Source organism: Ambystoma mexicanum, chromosome 7p, assembly GCF_040938575.1.
Source record: "Ambystoma mexicanum isolate Mex_15411 chromosome 7p, UKY_AmexF1_1, whole genome shotgun sequence".
In the NCBI taxonomy this organism is placed as follows: domain Eukaryota; kingdom Metazoa; phylum Chordata; class Amphibia; order Caudata; family Ambystomatidae; genus Ambystoma; species Ambystoma mexicanum.
The window spans coordinates 863,392,913-863,410,993 of NC_090939.1; the positions used below are offsets into that span (position 1 = coordinate 863,392,913).

Genomic DNA, 18,081 nt, shown 5'->3' on the forward strand with positions numbered 1-18,081 from the left:
ATTTCTACAAGAAACATGGGCTACAGAGAAGGCTGCTTTGCAGAGATATCAATATTTCTAAATTCCGGTATTACCCAAATTGACCTTTTACAATTGACCTTTTGTCCTAATTTACCTAATTATAGTGGTACTAATTGACCTTCTGCACAATTGACCTTTATATTATTTTAGTTACTTTATATATGTTTTGGGTTGGTTCTAGGTTATAAATAATATAAGGAGATTGGGTGGGTGGTTGCAGGGGGTTTTGCATTGCGTTGGGGGTTGCGGGAGGTTTCCCCCCGCATATATGTCCTAATTGACCTTTTAAATTAGGTAAATTCTCCCGAGGTCAATTGTGAAAAGGTCAATTAGTATACATCCCAAATTCCAGCTAGAAAAGGGTCTAATTTATATTTTTAAATTTGTTTATTGGCATTTACAAGCAAGCGCTGTTACAATAATCACATTACGATAAATGTCAGTATGCATTGTGCCAATGTGGGACAATTTTCCCCAATAAACAAACAGTAAACCAAACATATTAACAAGCAAACTAAGATGTCCACACATGACAACTAGGTCTCAGCCTTAAGGTCATCTTGAGCAGGTCCCGTCTACAGATCAGTAGCAAAGGTTTAGCATGGTGGGCCCCCTTACCGAGTAGTACAAAGTCAGACAGCACTGGGGCTGGCTGCCAGGCAGCGCTCCGATCACAGCATGTTAGCCATGCAATTCCTCAGACTGTGACGGGATGTTCACGGTGGCAAGTCATCTGAGAGTTGAAACATATCCCAAACCAGTTGCTTCCATGAGTCATAGGTGCCCCCCGCAGTCCTGTCTAGGCACTGTGCCGACTTGGCCCGCACTCTTGTCTCTATCTCGGCCCACATTTCGAACTCACTTAGCCAGCGTGCATAATGTGGCCCCCCGGCCGATGTCCATGCCATGGAGATGCAACGCTTGACCAAGACACATGCCAGATCCATGAACCTAATGATATGTTTACTTTTACTATTCCTCGGGTATGCACCCAGCAGACACTCCACTGTCTTCCAGGAGTACCTTCTGACACCAGGCCCCCTACATGCTCATTCCACCCTGGACCGGAGATCGCCCGCCTTAACCAATACCAGCACATGTGCGCCAGATCAGCTCCCTCCTCCCGGCACCAGAGGCATGTTGGTTGTTCACCTTTATCAAATTTGGCCACTTTGCTAGGAGTCATATAGGTGCGGTATAGCACATTTAACTGTATCAACTGAAATCAGGGATTCCTGCACACATCTTTGGGGAACTTGAGAATGCGTTCAAACTCACACTCCCCAATTTCCACTCCCAAGTCCGATTCCCAGCAAGCTTTTAATGTAGCCTACAATCGAGACACCGGACGCCAGCTGTTTTTCAGAGAGAACATCAAGACCAGCAACTGCGTTGCCTCCGGTTCCTCCGGCTAACCAACCCATTTATGTTTGGCTACCCCCACCTCTTTCATGTAGTGCAGGAACTGCCCACCAGGTAGTCCTGTTTGCTCGCACATGGGATCTAGCTCCCTAAACTTGCCATTTTCAAACATATCTCCCCAAGTAGAGATCCTCCAGCCCTCCCAGCGTCTTGCCATCATAAGTTCCACTCTGTGCCTGCACGTGCCAGCCACCAACGGAAGGCCAGGCGAGTATGGGCAGATCAGTTTCATCAACTTCAGTGCTCTATGCCATACCTTCCTGCCCAGGCCGATTAGTAATGGTACATTGCCAAAGCACTTCAGTGGTAACCACAATGCTTCCCTGAGGTGGGCTGGGCTCACTAGCCTCTGTAACAGTAGCGACATCAACATGACCTCATCCAACAGCCATTTCGATACAAGACTAAGTTGTGCCACCAAATAATAGCCCTCAAAGCTCGGAAGCTGTACACCACCCTCCCTGTACGGCAAACATAATGTTACCAGGGCGATCCTATACTGAGCCGAGCCTCATCTAAAGAAGAATGAATTGATGTAATGATGAACATTGGTGAAAAAGTACAAAAATCTGGGCAGCACAATCATTTTAACAATCGCCACCCTTCCCATTAATGAGAGTGGCAGCCAAGACCAAAAGGACATTGACTTCCTCAACCCTGGCAATACCCCAACTGTGTCACATGCATGCATGCTTTCCGGGGTGTGCATAATGTGTACTCCCAAGCAACGGAATGCCCCAACCTCCCAGGGGAGTCCCAAATTAGGCAAATCCTCAGGTTCCACTCCACGGAGACCATCCAACGTAAAAATGCAAGATTTCTCTCTATTAAAGGATATCCCAGAGAATTTAGCAACGTTATCTGGCACCCCCATGATTATCGGTAGATTATGTTGCGGTTCCCTTATATATAACAGGACATCATCCGCACAAAGTGAAACTAAATGTCCAGCGCCGCTCACCCAGATACCTGCCTCCAGAAACTCCTGGCGTAGATAGACCGCAAGCGGCTCTAGTACCAGCACATACAGCTTGGGCGATAGTGGGCATCTCTGTTGTGTTCCCCTCTGAATGTCCCATGCCTCCGACACCTGACTCCCAGATTTGGCCCTGGCAGCCGGTGACTCATATAATATCTTTACCCATCTCAGGAACTTTTCTCCAAACCCAAACTCCCGCAATGCTGCAAAGAGCCATTCCCAATACAGAGAATCAAAAGCCTTGATTGCATCTAATGATACCACCACGTACTGTTCAGGGCTAACATTGGTCTGTGCGATGATGTGTTGTAAGCGGCGTAATTAAGTGCAATAGATGCAGGTAACGCCCCCCCCCCCCCCTTTGGGAACCAAGGATCTATCAAGCACTGGGTCTCTAGTGCAATTGAAATCACCACCCCATAGGAAGAAACTGCCCCTGTGGTGTGCCACCTGGGAGCTAAGTGTATGTGCAGAGGATGGAGTTCCATGGTCCTGGAATAAGAATTAACTATGCACACTTCAGTGTTGTCGATCTATACCCTCGTAGGATAAGGTACCACCTCTCTTTTTCGGCCTCATCTCAAGTAGTTGGAACGGTAAAGTGTCAGTGATCCAGGTGAACACCCCCTAGCATATTTACACTACGTGGCCCCGTACCCTTTCCTGCCCGAGCGTTCACAGACCTTTTCCTGCGCCTTGGCTATTAGGTGGGTCTCTTGAAGCAGGGCAATGGATATCTTTTTGCGTGCCAGAAAAGACTTCACCATGTTCCTGCGCAGGTACCTGCCTAGCCCGCGCACATTCCAGTTTAATACTCTAATGGCGGTCATAGATCAGGTGTCCGCTCACCGGCCGATTCCCCGGTGCATCATCACCCCATGTCCCATTCCCAGCAAACCCGGGACCCTGTATTTGCCCCTCGAACTACGGTAGCCTGAGTGCACCTGTCCAGTGAGACCTGAAAACGAATAACACATCAAACTAATACATTTTCCCAGCTGCAGCACAGAACGTGCAGTGCTCAGGCGTACCCGTACCATTCAAGCCTATCCAGGCCACCCTGCGTTGGTGTCGGGAGCTAGCCACAGCCCAGCCACCCGCTTATGCATGGAGTGCTCCATCAAGGCCATTGGTGGGTAATCAAGCGGTACCCCCTTCATACGCAGAAGTAAGTGCTCAGGCGGACATACATTTCGTATAACAAACATAACACAACAAGAATGCACATTACAAGTATGTCTGGTGCATTATCCAGCAGAGTGAGTGACCCTCAAGACCGGGCAGTTCAGCCATATCCTCTTTTAATCCCCCGGGGACACACAGCAACAGTTGATATCATGCAAATGCCCAGGCTCCAGCCTCCAAATTCACGTGACCCCCTCCGCAATAGCGCCCATGGGGTCAAGTGCCAGGCTCATCACCACTTGCCAGGTTGCTGTGTTCCAGCCACATATTAGCAATTGCAGGGGACTAAAGGAAGTGCGCTCTGCCGTTATAGATAATCTTAAACCTGGCAGGATATATTAGCATATACTTAATGGTCAGGTGCTTAGGTCTTGCCTTGACCGGCACAAAGGAATTTCTGGCTCTCTGTACCATCAGCATATAGTCTTGTTAGATAGTGACTCTGGAGTTATTCCTCAGGATCTCACTGCCCTCTCTGGAATGCTTCAATCAATATCACCTCCCTGTCACGGAAATTCAGGATCTTTGCGATGAGAGGCCTGGGGTGTGAGCCCAGTGGGGGCCGCTTCTATAGCGAGCGATGAGCACGCTCAGCCACAAAGCCCTGCGACAAGTTCCCAGGGCCTATTTCCTGCTGTAGGAGATTTTCAACATATTGAGTAGGGTCCGAGCCCTCTAGTCCCTCCGTGAGTCCAAGTAGCCGCATGTTGTTACATCAGACCCTCCTGTTGGCATCCTCGGCCCGCACTTCCAAGGCACTGTTCCTTCTATCCAGGGCTCGGACGTGGGTCTTTAGATCTCTTGTAGACTCCCTCCTCTCTTTCAGGTCAGTTTCCACCGTTGTGACTCTCTCCGCCAATTGTTGCACATCCTGTCGCAGCTGCTGAACGTCCACCTTAACTTCAGCAATCTTCATCTCTAATTCGGATCTCAATGCCGCAATTGCAGTCAGTACCAGGTCTTCTTGGGTGTCCACACCGGTTGCACTGTACTCGCTGAGAAACGGTACAGTAGAGTCAAAATTCACTAGTGTGTTGTACCCACTCGCTTGACTAAACTGGTGTTGCATACAAAAAGTAAGCAGGGTCTGGGCGGGCAATATCTGCCACCTCAATGTCTGTCCAGCACTCACCGTCGCAGGTTCGCTCCTCCCAGTATCAGGGGCACCAACAGCTGTAGGTGTTAGGTCCCAACCCCCACTGGTGCCAGCTTGTGTCAACTATAGAGTTACATGCGGCATGCACAGTTCAGACTTAGCCATGCCAGTCCGTACTAACATTGGGCTGCAAGATAGATCTAAGACAATCCCAGCAATAGCGCTGCTCCACTTGCGTCTGCTCGCCTCTCCTAAGCTGGTGATAAATGCTTGTTAGCGTGAGTATTGTGGGCCACAGGACATGTTCCACAATTCGATGCCCCAATCAGGGCGCAGCCGGTTCCCCAGAGGTTCCAGCCCAACCGAATCTTGCACACTGCAACACCACGTCGTCTTCCTTGGCATGGCAAAAGTGGTTTCTGAGGCATGAGTACTTAAGGATGGTATTCCACCAATTCTCTCTCTAGGGTTTAGATGTAAGCGTGTCCCCAGTCAAACATAAATGTGGGCTGAAGGCCTCATGTCAGGCACTGCACCGCTCAAAAAGCAGATTCCCTTACTTTCGGTCGCCCAGTATGGTTTAAGAGCAGTTAGCAAGTGCTTCTGGCAGTCTCCTCAAAGTCAAGCCTTGCAGGCAACACCCCCTGTTATGGTGTTGTCAATGAATGCTGTCCACAGATAAGAGGATCACCAGTTCATACAGCGGGGGCAAGGGGAACCAGGATGTTCAGGTGGGTATCTGTAGTGGGGGGCGACCAGCCATCCAGAAGGCCACCCCTGCCAGGACACTTCAGACACACAAGCCTCAGGGCACAGGAAGGACAGCGCCCCACAGTCCAAGCCAGCAGGATGCCGATTCAGCGCTTTCAAACAGGATACTCAGGGCGGGGAAGGAGCATGCCCGCTCCAGCTGCTCTTCAGGCTCCGATACAAACGAGCCTCAGGACGCAGAAAGAAAAGCGCCCCACAATCTGAGCCAGCACGATGTCGGTTTAGCTCATATAAACGGGGTATTCAGGAAGGGAGGAGCGGTATGCCTTCTCCGGCTTCCCTTCAGGCTCCGGTGCAATGTTTCATCGGTCTTACACGGGGGCACACGTTGCAGTCACTCAGCAAGGGTTGCAAGGGGTCCTGGCAAGCTGCCAACAGTGTTCTTCACTGGAGGGTTAGTTCAGGTTCAGCAGGCACAGACTGGGGAGGGCAATCTAGGGCTGCCACACAAGTCAGTAGCGCTATAGAACGGACCCTCGCGGGCCCTTGCTATGTTCTCTTTGGCAGCAGGGTCTGTTCCGATGTAGAGTGAGCCCCTCTCCCCTTTGTCCTGGGCTACTCTGATGGTTTCCAGCATCCGCTGCAGTTGTTCCTCCCCAACTTGGTCAAGGGTCGACCTGCGCCGGGGGAGGTGCGTCTAGCCTGCCACCAGCTTCTTTGTCAGCCGCCGTATCTCCGGATGGGCAACCGCAGGCATCTGAGCTCCCGCACCTCAGTTTAGGCAGCCTGTAGGGAACATCCACCCACGCAGCAGCCCAGCACCTGATCCTCAGGCCCCATCCAGCTAGTGTTTCAGATGATCTCCAGATCCGTTCACCTCCAGGCGTCACCAGCCCTAGATAGCACTGGGTGGGCTGTGTCGTGCCTTGCTGCCACACCTCTTCTCCTCCCTGTCTTCTAGTTGAAGGAAGCTCCGGACGCCATTTTCTTCGGAGCATGGTCGGTGTTCCCTCGTTTTGGGGGAAAAACACACCGATTCTGCACAGGACACCTCTCCCCAGTGGGGGGTCACTCTCCCCTGCGTGCAGGTGTTCCTGTGTTTTGGTAGCTTTCAGTTACCACCGGGGCAGCAGGATCAAAGTAGGATCATGAAGGGAGCACCTCAAGGTTACTGCCTCACCACATGGGCTCAAGCCACCCTCCCCCTAGAAAAGGGTCTAAAGTGAGCCCAAGCAGTGGCCTACTAATATGGCTGGAGTCCGTCTTAAACTGTGAGGATGTTGTCCTACCAATGATTTGGTAGATCTCCAACATTTGGTTGTTCATACTCAGGGGGAGAATGTATCCTCCTGTTTAATATTTATAACAGACCATCCATGGCATATGGGTTGGCCATAGTAGAAAAAGTACAGAACTTGATTAATTCCTGGGGGATGTCCAACTTACTAAAGACCCATATTTTGGTAGCAGGTGACTTTAACCTCCAACTTGAGCCCATTAGGGAACTGTAAGGACTGTAGGAGGACCAAGCTATTACATTGGATATATAAGGAGGGTACTTAGCCATGCAATTGCTACGGCCCGTATACTTTACAATTTGGAACCAAGGGCCCGCAATGGTCGCTTCCAAAAGGAACAGCCAGCGACATTTGCCAGCTTTAATTGCACCTCTATTGTTGATTATATCTTGATTATGGCTAAGAATTGGGGTAAGGTGAGTCATTCTGAAGTCCTGGATAAATCTGATAGCGACCACAGGCCTTTGTGTATTATTTTTTGGCTTTGACAGGGGTGCTCAACTCTCTGTTGTGGCACCTAACTGAGCCCCCCTTTTGAACACATATAGAATAGGATTAATTCATTTAATCCAGTCAGGGTTGCAATGCAGGACCCATCATGTAGGACTCATTGATTCCATCCTACCTCTTTAGCACAGTAAGAATTATGAGACATTCTTTTTTAATATTTTACCAATACTTCTTGCTTATGTTTTATTCGTAGCTTCTTGGCCACCCATTAATCGCCCACCTTTGAGAAAGTTCCACTACTGCCTTATGAGAAATTAAACATGTTAGGCTACTTGACATAGCTGATGGAAGATCAACCATCCTAGAATTCTAAACACAAAGTGAGCATTAAAGACCATCTTAGTGATTGGGCTATACATCAAACTCATTAAGAGTTGGGACACGTATCCCCAAGGTTGGCAAGAAATTAAATACAGATGCAATAAAAGATAGACTTGTTCAGGGGCATGTCCTGATGGGAGGCAGATGAAGACATGACTCTCTGGAGCACTGCCGCACTGCAGAGCTAACAGTTATACCTTAGCATGACAATGGCATTGAAAATATGTGCAAACTAGCGTGAAACCCATGGGAAGGTGTTCAGCATGTCCTGGTACCTAATTCTTGGTCGGAGCCCCATTGGTTGCTCATCAGAGAATCCAAGATGGCATACCTGCGAGGGCTATGGCTAGGGAGGCGCTGGTAGAAGTCGAGGGATGCTGGTTCTCCATCCTCTAGCAAAGCCCGTGAGGTGAAGCTCACCAAGCAGCTCCATGGGAGTTTGTGAAAGGCGGACCTTCCCGGAACACGCGGACCGCAGAACCGTCCCATGACAGTAGTCAGGTGGACAGCTGCCTGATGCTTCAGCCACTGAGGCAGAGCTGGAAACAAGAGCACCAAGCCCAGTCGCAGCCGGAGCCAAGCCTTGCGGAAGAGAACAGAGGAAGTCAGGGCGGACACTCCCGCAATCTCCCAAATGTTTACCGGGTGCCATGCACAGCCGCTGAAAGACATCTAGGTGGGTGAACAACGGGCAGCACCTGGTGGAGGGGGACGCCCCCCAGCATGGAGAATTAGGCCGCAAGCTCACATGGCAAGGAGCGGCATACACCTTGGGCAGGAACTATTCCATGGTGGAGGTTCTTGTTGGATAACAGGAGACTGCCCTGAGCCTCGGTCCATCTGGGGGTGTACTGGCGGAACTGATTCCACGTCCAGGAGACCCATGCCAGGAGATACTCATCAAAGAGCTAGAGGTGGGAGAGAGCCCATGAGCCAAGCAAAGCTTATAGCCAATGAATTTGCCTATGGGGCTGAGAGGAGGGGCTCCCTACTACCATCCTGACCACCGTCGATATCCGTATGGTAGTGAAGATCCCCTAGGGCAAAGAAAAGGGGGGTTGAGACACCTGCACACTGGCGATGAACCACACTAGGAAGGATAAGACCCCAGCACCCCTTGGGATGAATATATCTACCTAAGGCGAAATCGATGCTAACGCCACCTAACATAAGCCCTTCCAAATCAAAGTGGATAAAGACCTCCTCCTCTATCAAAGATATGCTGCAACCCTCTGGCAGCTCCTCGACATTGACTGCATCAACATCCTCTGAAGAGGTGTCAAACTCTCGGGCAGCAACCAAAGGAGAAATAGCAAAATTTGTACAATGCGACATGGCTGCTACAATGCACGAATTGAAGGGCTCCTTTCGTGAAGTCCGTCAAAATAATAACGACTGCGGTAATTGCACTGAAAATGGGAATTTTCTGGTTTGTTTATCCCTAGCTGTCAGCTGAGGGTAAACGCGCCAGACTCGAGATTGGGTAGACCCTTAAATGCAGTGGTAACCGGCCAACTCAGGATGAGGCCCATAGTGATTTAACTGATGTGGTACACAAAATATTCATTGATTATGTATTGCTTGTAATTTATGTACAGCCATTTCAAAGTTTGCTGTTCTCCACATCCAATGATTGTATATAACCAATTTTATTCACATACAGAAGGTTTGTTTGTCACATGGTGTCCATTACCGTGTTTTCTCATACAAGGAATGTTTCTCATAAATATGAAGGTGTCTTTGTTGCGTTATATTTAATCACTCTTCAAGTCAATGCAATTTACAGCAGGACTGCCTTGTATTTAATATTGGTCAATGGAATACTTTGTATAGTCTAGCTGATGATTTATATCTATGTGAAGTTAGGAAATATATTAGATAGGTCTCTCCACTTTAGGTGCCTGGTCCTTATGGTGTCCCTTTTAGCATCTAGGAATCTAATAGAGGTCTGGCTCTCATGTTAACTAGATAAACCTTTCACTAATTGTGGACAAATAACATGGAATCCGGGCGGGGGGGCATCTTTACCTGGACTTCATGATCTTGTGATCAGCCTTTGATAAGCTTGATAGGCTGCTTCTATGGCCCAATCTCCTCTCTCAGGGCATTGATGAAGAGATTCTTAGTTTATTGGTCCAACTCCACCCTAGAACTTAGGCTTTTGTTGCATATGGTAATTTGGTGGACAAATCTGCAAACTTTACTATTAAACAGGGTGTTAAGCAGGGATGCGTGTTTACACCCCTTACTTTCAAGGTCTATCTCACTTGTCCTTACAATGTCCTCCTGACAACAACAACCAATGTCTCCAAGGCTGCTTGGAGGTCCATACCATATTTGGACTGTTTGGACGACATTGTTTTGATTAGACGAACACCAGCTGCCCTACAATATTTTTGCAGGGTTATGGAAATTATATGAACCAACAGAAAATTACAGTGAATATAGGGAAATCAAAGATCATGGTGTACCAGATCTCAAAACTTTAAAACGTTAGGTTTCATATCCTAAATCAATCTCTTGACAGAGCGCATTCCTTCAACTATTTAGGGGTTACATTTGTAAATAACTATAATGGGTTAGCACATATAGGAAAGAAAGATCTGCTTATAAAAACAAGTCTGTGAAGATATTTCATGTTTCTCAAACAAATACAGTTTGGGTGGCCATATTCCCAGTGAGTAAAGCCTATGTTCTGGCCTGGCTGGCTATGCTAGTGGAGTTTGGGCCTCTAATTCACATTCATATTTAGACCTGATTGAGCGACACTTCTTAAAGTCTATTCTTGGTGAGAACATAACAACAGCTGTCAGGCTCTTGCATTTTGAATCATAGATAATTCCACTCTCGTAGAAGGTGTATCTCACCCCAGCTTTATGAATAAGTATATGGTTAAAAGAGAGGGTCACCTTAAACAAAGAGATATTAATGGATATCATACAAATGGAAAAAGCTAAATATTCTAAATTACTCTCTACTGTAAAAAAAATATAATAAAATCATTGGGCTTTCAAAAGCTATTTAATGACCCCACTGCAATCTCTTCCAATTCCAAGGCCCACCTCAAAGTGGCCTATCCTTGGAAAGAGAACTTTGTGCTTAACCTGTCAACACAAGCCAAAGTTACTGTTAGACGCTTTCTTCCACTTTGTCATGTGAAGGATGAACCATCTTCGTGCTTAGTACTACTGGCATCAAATCCATTAGCTAGGAGGGATATTACGAAACTGCATTTTCATCATTTGCCTCTAGTTTCCATCACAGCAAAATGGCGACCAAATACTAGTGCTTGTTGCCCTTGAGACTCAGAATCTGTGGAAGATTTACTTCACTTTATGTTTTCTGTATCTCCTATGCACGTCCCAGGAAGGGGTTTCTATATCCTTTGCTACGATCTAGAAAATGTATACAATGTAGGGTAGCTCTTTTTGATTTATTACAGGCAAAGTCGCCTGATCTTTGCTAGTACTTGCAACACTACTTGGTAGGTGCATTGAAGTTCGGAAAGAGGATTCTTACATTTTAAGATGTTTATTATGCTTTTATGGAACCATGACAATATAATGTCATTGTTATTGCATGAAGACCTAACTTTTGATAATCTATTTTATTGCTGGATTTTCAATATTTTAGGATTAATCATTGTACCTTGTTTGCTCATTTGTATTGTTTAAAATGTTATGTCAATAATGTCTGTTATATAGATTTTATGTTCGCTATTTGTATTTAATCAGATTTGGCATGTATTGCTTAATGAATTTGTTCGAATAAAGCATTTCTGACTGACTGATTTGGCAGGTGTGCATATACATGCGAGGTCCTGCTCGTACCCTGCTCATACGAGCGAGCAGTTGACTGCCGCTGGTTATTCGTAGACACCCCCTGGATTTCTCTGTGGAAGTCAGGGTCAAGAAATTAATCAACCCTTTCATCTAACTGACGAGATGGAACCTGGCAAGCTGAGCAGATGAGAACAATTTTAACACGCACCGAATTAAAGGTACTTCACATTTACTAATAAACCTACTAACTACCAGAGCTTGTAAGGAACTTGATTCTTCTGGATTATACATACTGTTTGGAAATACTAGGGGATCTGTTACTGGACGTTGGTGCGGGGCGAGGTGTGCGAGCCGGACTCTGGCGGCCTCTTTTACTGTCAGGTGGTCCTCACCTAGGCCCTCTCTTGTTGGCATGCTTGGTACGATTAATTATCATTAACTGAATGGCAAAGTACTAGGCTGTTTACTTTTAATTAACTTCTAGTTAACATTATAAACTTGGACTCACCCGCATTTTGCACGCATCCTATACATACTGCGAACAATGCTCCCGCCTCACTGATTGGTTGCACCAAATTAATTAATCTTTCATAACGCCCTGAATACCAGAGACCAGTCTCTGAGAGCGTAAATGTGAGCTATTTAGTTGATTCCAACAAAGGAGTTTACTGAATATTTTTGGATAAGCTGTAGAACTTTCCCCATGGGATCGGGGATAGACAGACTCTGGCTGCTCCTATAGTCCTCGGGTGTTCCTCTCCCTGCAATTTTCTTTCACAGACGTTGTTGTGGGTGCCACAGCTTTTAGTTACTCCTATTGGCAAAGTGTGTTAGTGGGTCTATTTTAACGAGCCCAATTAGACTAATCAATCTTTTATCTCTTGAATTACTGAATTACTGACCATACTGATCATAGCTTGGTACAGGGACTGTTATCGATCAAACACAAAACAGGGCTTAAATATATCATTAAAAGCACATCCTGTCCTAAATACTTTGAGGTGCCATCAAGATCAATCTACATTGTTGATACATGATTCTGTTACGGACCACCGACATATTTGCTTGGCAAATCGCAATTGCCAACTAAATATCGAACCTAGAACTATCCTCCTGCCCCGTAGCATCAGAACAAATTAGCATAGTACCAGCAATATGGATGGAGTAGAATTCCTAGAGGGAGATATCTCCCTAGATCCCCTGGCCATAAGGGAAGAAGAGGAGGTACCAGGGAAATCAATGAGAATACTGTTCTGGAACATATCAGGACTGGCCAAAAACATACATGATGAAGCTTGGAGCAAACTAGTGAGAAGGAACCATGTTTTATGCTTCCAAGACCGGGGCAGTGACAGAGATCAACATCCAGGGCTAAGCTTCCTCTCATACACCTATACATATACAGGAAAAACCCACCCTAACCTGCCCACAGACCTGCACTTGAGGTAGCAGGCATTTTATAATACTAAGACTTCTGGGCATGTAATTATAATCTAGCAAGTGATCAGCCGGCCAGACCAACGTTTGTTGCAGGAGATAAAGAGTCACACACAGACTATAACCTCCTTGCGGTTAATGACTGGCACTTACTAAAATGTTTTGAAGTGCTAGAACGATATCAGCGTGATCATAGACCCTTGAGTGTGAATAAGGTTTGTCATTGGTGAAAAGAGGAGGTCCAGGCAGTTGCAAGTTTCTTGTGTGAGGGTAGACACCATTTTCTCAAAACCTAGATTGATCATATCCTTAAAAAAAACCTTTTGAGTACGAACCTAAAGGATGTTCAACCCATATGTCAAATACTTTCATAAAGAGGAAGCACCTGGAAACAGTTAACAAAAAGTGTCTGAGGTCTGGGATGTAAGTGGAAAAGGCGGAGCGGGCATTCTTGGCTGGATATAAGGCAAACAATCACATTCAGGCTATTTTCCATATCTGGGATATGAGTACCAAATACTAATTATTTGCAAGCAGAAAGCCCTGGCATGGGGAATTGGGTCCTGCACACCTAGAGAAAACGAGTCACCCCACTCTTGGCCATACTGAAGAAAGCAAACAGATTACCTAACTGGATCCATCAACTGGGCATGGCAGTGGGTTACCAGCATCTCCACTTCCTTTTGACTGTGGGAAGCCACTCAAATCATCGGAATTCAGAAACGCTCCCACCCCATCTATTTCCTGAGTGTGCAGAGACATCTTGGGATGGTGCCATTTTTGCGTATGGACGAGTGTACAACAAGAATAAATTGATTGACTTACCTGCACATCACTTTTTTTAAATGTGCAATCGGCTGATAGGGATGATTTGCATAGTGCACATTTTCCCACTTGTTCATTTAGGCCATGCACATTCACGCGTTTTTAGTAAATGTTGGATCTGCTGTGCATTTACAATCTTAGGTCCGCTTAAAGATGAGATTTGTAATTCATTTGTAAGATTACAGATGATCTGTTGGAGGAGATCATGCACACTCCTATTTTTGGTCTGAAACGCATGGAGATGCTTGAACGCGCAAGATCAGGGAGTCAGATGCATTGCGTATAATTGGAAAACGGTCAATAACAAAGGATTGGAATTGTTTTCCTTTTGTTCTTCTTTGATGTTATTTTGATAAGGTTCAATTGTACACCCAAACGTGTGGGCAGGATATTCGAAACGTAGGACATTTTAAGTATCATGTTATGCTGGATTGTTGTAATAAGCATTCAGTAAAGTGCAATCAGTATAGACATGATATAACACTGTCTATTGCTGTTGAGTGACTCAGATGACTATGTAAATTGCATTGTGATAAAATGAATTACATTTTAAAGAAATCATGGAGATGCTGTTTTCTAGAGGTCCATGTAGAAACCTGGCCTTTTCTGCAAATCAATGACAATCATAAACAGTTAAGGTTATTATGTATATTACCGCCATCGCTGCAGAGGACAAGCTTAGCTATTAATACATGGGTTGTCATGGAGATTAAAGAATTTTACAGCCTGCATTCAGCTGTAGGTGCATTCTCACTCTTCCTCTAAACTCTAATAAAACTGAAATACTGTTTTTCCTTGCACCCTCTCCCCATGCCTGTCTTCTGCTCTCTTCCTTCCCTTTGCTTCCCATCTGATGGCCCTTTCAGTACATAAACTGGCTAGTAGCGTCATGTTTTCCCCTCCTTTCCCTGTCACAGTCCTGTTCTTGTGCTCTTCAAGAGGCGACTCACCAGTTAACTGAATTCTTTAAACAGCAATGGACACAGGTAAAAACAAAGAGAAGTTACTTGACCCTCGTACCTCACCTCATACAGGGACCATGTTCAAAATCCCCATGGCAAATAAATTCTACACGGGAGTTCTACTGGAACTCCCCTCAGCTTCTTCCACACTTTCCTCAGTTGAATAGACTCTTTAATCACCAAATCTAGCTGTTAACAGGAAAATGTAACTGCTATCCTTCCTGCATGGAAACCACAACCTGCATATCCCGGTACATACCAGACTACAACCCCTGCAACAATGGAAGGACTCTACCCCAACTTCTCCTTCCCACATTGTTCTTCCCTCACTAACTCCTCACTGTTAAAATCCTTTACACCGCACCCATTCGCCATCATGCGGCTCACGATGTCTAACGTACTAAACACAGGCTCCAACCTTGTCCGGATTCTACCAACACCCCCACCTCAACCTTTGCTGCTTTCTCAACCCTACAGCATCCCACACTGATCACGCCTCAAGGTGTCTCGCCCTGCCACCAAACACAGAGAATCTATAACAACACATAATGGGTGCTTCAAATGTATTATGTCCTTCCCTGTATTCCTCATCTTATGATATCTTCGTTTAGCAGCTTTGGAAAAATATTTCTCTTGGCAACGGTGCTGTGCGTCAAGACGGTCGATGCGATGTCCCTCGAGGGCTTCCATCTCGGCTGACGTCTTCATCGAGTACATATACCACTCACAGCGCCCATTGGCTTTTCCACTAATGCGATTGCTTTGAGAATTACAGCGTGCTTCAGTTTTCTTCGAAAAGGTACCAAAAATTGCCTTGTCTTCAGCTACGAATACTCCGAAGACAGGCTTCAAAAAGTGCCTAAAATGCGGCACCAAAATGCCCATCATGGACCCGCTTAAGATATGTATTTGGTGCTTGGGCGTTGAGCATGTAACCAATGACTGTTGATCCTGTTAGTTGATAACAGGAAAGGCCTTGAAAGAGCGCAAAGCTAAACTGTCTGCTGCTGAATAGGATTGTCTCCAAATCCCTGTCCACTTCATGTAAATTTGGGTCATCCCACCAGTCGAGAGATTCCTCTCCTCACAAAAAAAGATCAAAAAAAGTTCCCACTCGAGGAGGAGACACTCCTCGTCGTCATCGAAAAAATCGAAGACAAGGCATAGATCACCTTATTCTTCCTCATCTTCTTCCTCAGAAATGAGTGTAGTCTGCCCGGTTAAATCCTCCTCCAAAGGAGAGATGGAACTCTTTTGGAAGAAAATGTGCACAATCTTCGAGGATCAGGCCCTGTCCTCCTTGAAGCATAAGCTCAGCGGCCCTGCTACGGTCAATGACAAGCATCAGGCCAAGGCAAAACCCTGCACGCCCCTCGAGCCCAGGTCATAAGCCTAAAACTACCCGAGCGTCTTCGAGTACTCGACGAGACGAGAAATCGTTGAAGAATTGAAGAATTTGTCGAGTCGAGGGTCAAGTCCCTCGAAGCACAACACCAAAGTCAAGCTGTCAAAACCATCAACACCACTGATGTGAACACCATCGACACCGATACAAAAAACATTGAGGCCGACTATACATTCTACAACGCCTTTACTACAGAAAAGCCAGGAAACCTTTTCCTAAAAAGTATTTCTTTAGATCCTTAACATCTATATATGAGGAATAGGAAACCTCATATAATACCCCTCCATGTGGTCTCCAAATGGATACACCAAGTATTCCCAAAAATACTAACATACCTGAATGTTTTATTTCTGAAGAGACCAAGCTTAAGGAACTAAATGACACCCTACAGACAGCTAGTGGGGTAGACACCTCCCCAGAACTAGATTTTGGGAAACCGGACCTGGATGATCATGCAGATGCATCATACAGAAGCCTAATGTCCAGAGTGGTGGAATTCCTGGGATGGAGTATTCCTGCATTTGAACAGGACAACCTGACTGACATATTGGACAAAGGTCCTCAATATGACTCTATTTTACCATTCCATGTGACACTGCAAAAAAGGGTTGCATAAAACTGGGAGGCTCCAGAGTCCAGCCTTACAGTAAACAAAAATCGGACAAAAAAATACAGACCATCCAGTAGCGACCCTGGCTACCTGTCAATCCATCCAACTCCAGAAAGCCTAGTAGTACAAACAGCTACATCTGCCTCTAAGCAAGCTGCATACCCAACCATACCCTCTGATAGGGATTACAAACACATTGACTCTTGGGCAAAGAAAGTCTTTTCTGCTAGCAGCATGAATTTAAAGTCTGCTAATTCCACATGTGCACTGGCAAAGTTTGCACTCACCCTGTGGGACTGCATAGCAATGGCAGCTGATTACATCTCTGAGGGTGAGGAAAGAGACGGCTTCATGGACCTGATAATGGATGGCAAGGAGACCATGTGTGAGTCTCTACAGTCAGGTCTGGACACTGCTGACAGCGTCGGCAGGGCCGTGGCGGCAAGCACTGTCATTCGCAGATTTGCGTGGTTGAGGAAGTCAGGATTTGCACCTGATGTACAATCCAGACTCCTTAACATGCCCTTTGACGGCTCCCATTTATTTGGAAATAAGGCTGATGAAAGCATTGAAAGACCTCAAAGGAGACAGCAAAGTCCTTTAGTGCTGCAGCAGGCAGCCACAGCCTTTTCACCCCAGCGGATCATCTTGAAGAGGTAGGCCTTTCCGCTACTACTCCTCAGCTGGAACAGCGAAAGGACAGTCTGGTCAAACGGAACAGAGAATATTCCCTCGTGGTGGACGAGGGAGAGGTGCAACACCCGCCCAAGCAGCAGCGTCTTGACCATCAGCCGCTGCTTCAGTCGCCTCAAAAACCACTCTGAGGTCTTGACTCATGACACCCCTGTGGGAGGCAGACTGTCATAGCATCTGAAAGAATGGCGAGGTATTACTTCGAAGCATGGGCACTGGAAATATTAGCCCAGGGTTACTGCCTCCCCTTCATACTAAGATCTCGGGATCATCCATCGGAAAACCATTTGCTAAATGATCCAGATCCATTCCTGTTGCAGGAAATGTTGACCCTGCTAGAGAAAGGTGCTATAGAACCGGTCCCTGTGATGGAGAGGAATAAAGGATGCTATTCTCCCTATTTCCTAATCCCTAAGAAGGATGGAGGACTGAGACCTATCTTGGACTTGAGATACATTAACAAGTTCCTCAGGAAGGACAAGTTCAAGATGGTCACACCTTCTCAGATCCTTCAGGTCCTCCAGCTGTAGGATTGGATGGTATTGTTGGACCTTCAGGATGCTTACTTTCATGTGCCAATCCATCACAAGCACAGGAAGTACCTGAGGTTCGCCATTGGCAGGTCTCATTATCAGTTTCCTGTTCTGCCATTCGGGCTGAACTCCGCCCAAGGGGTTTCACCAAGTTAATGGCAGTGGTGGCAGCAAATTTTAGGAGAGGGGGGATTCATGTCTACCCTTACCTGGACGATTGGCTGATCAGGGAATGTTCACCCAAACAGGCCCAGAAACATCTTAGTATCACCTGCTACTATATCCACAGAC

General features: G+C 46.3%; 1 protein-coding gene across 3 annotated transcripts in view; it reads left to right on the plus strand.

The window, feature by feature from the left end:
• LOC138526384 (P2Y purinoceptor 8-like) overlaps positions 1-18,081 on the plus strand; it is a 254,886-nt gene that overhangs the window by 138,188 nt on the left and 98,617 nt on the right. Inside the window, exon 2 of one of the 3 annotated variants that reach the window (XM_069637060.1) lies at positions 11,342-11,543. The exons of the other annotated variants lie outside the window; for them this stretch is intronic. The gene's annotated coding sequence lies outside the window, so the exon portion shown is untranslated. The remainder of the gene's footprint in view (positions 1-11,341; positions 11,544-18,081) is intronic. 3 annotated transcript variants of the gene reach the window in all.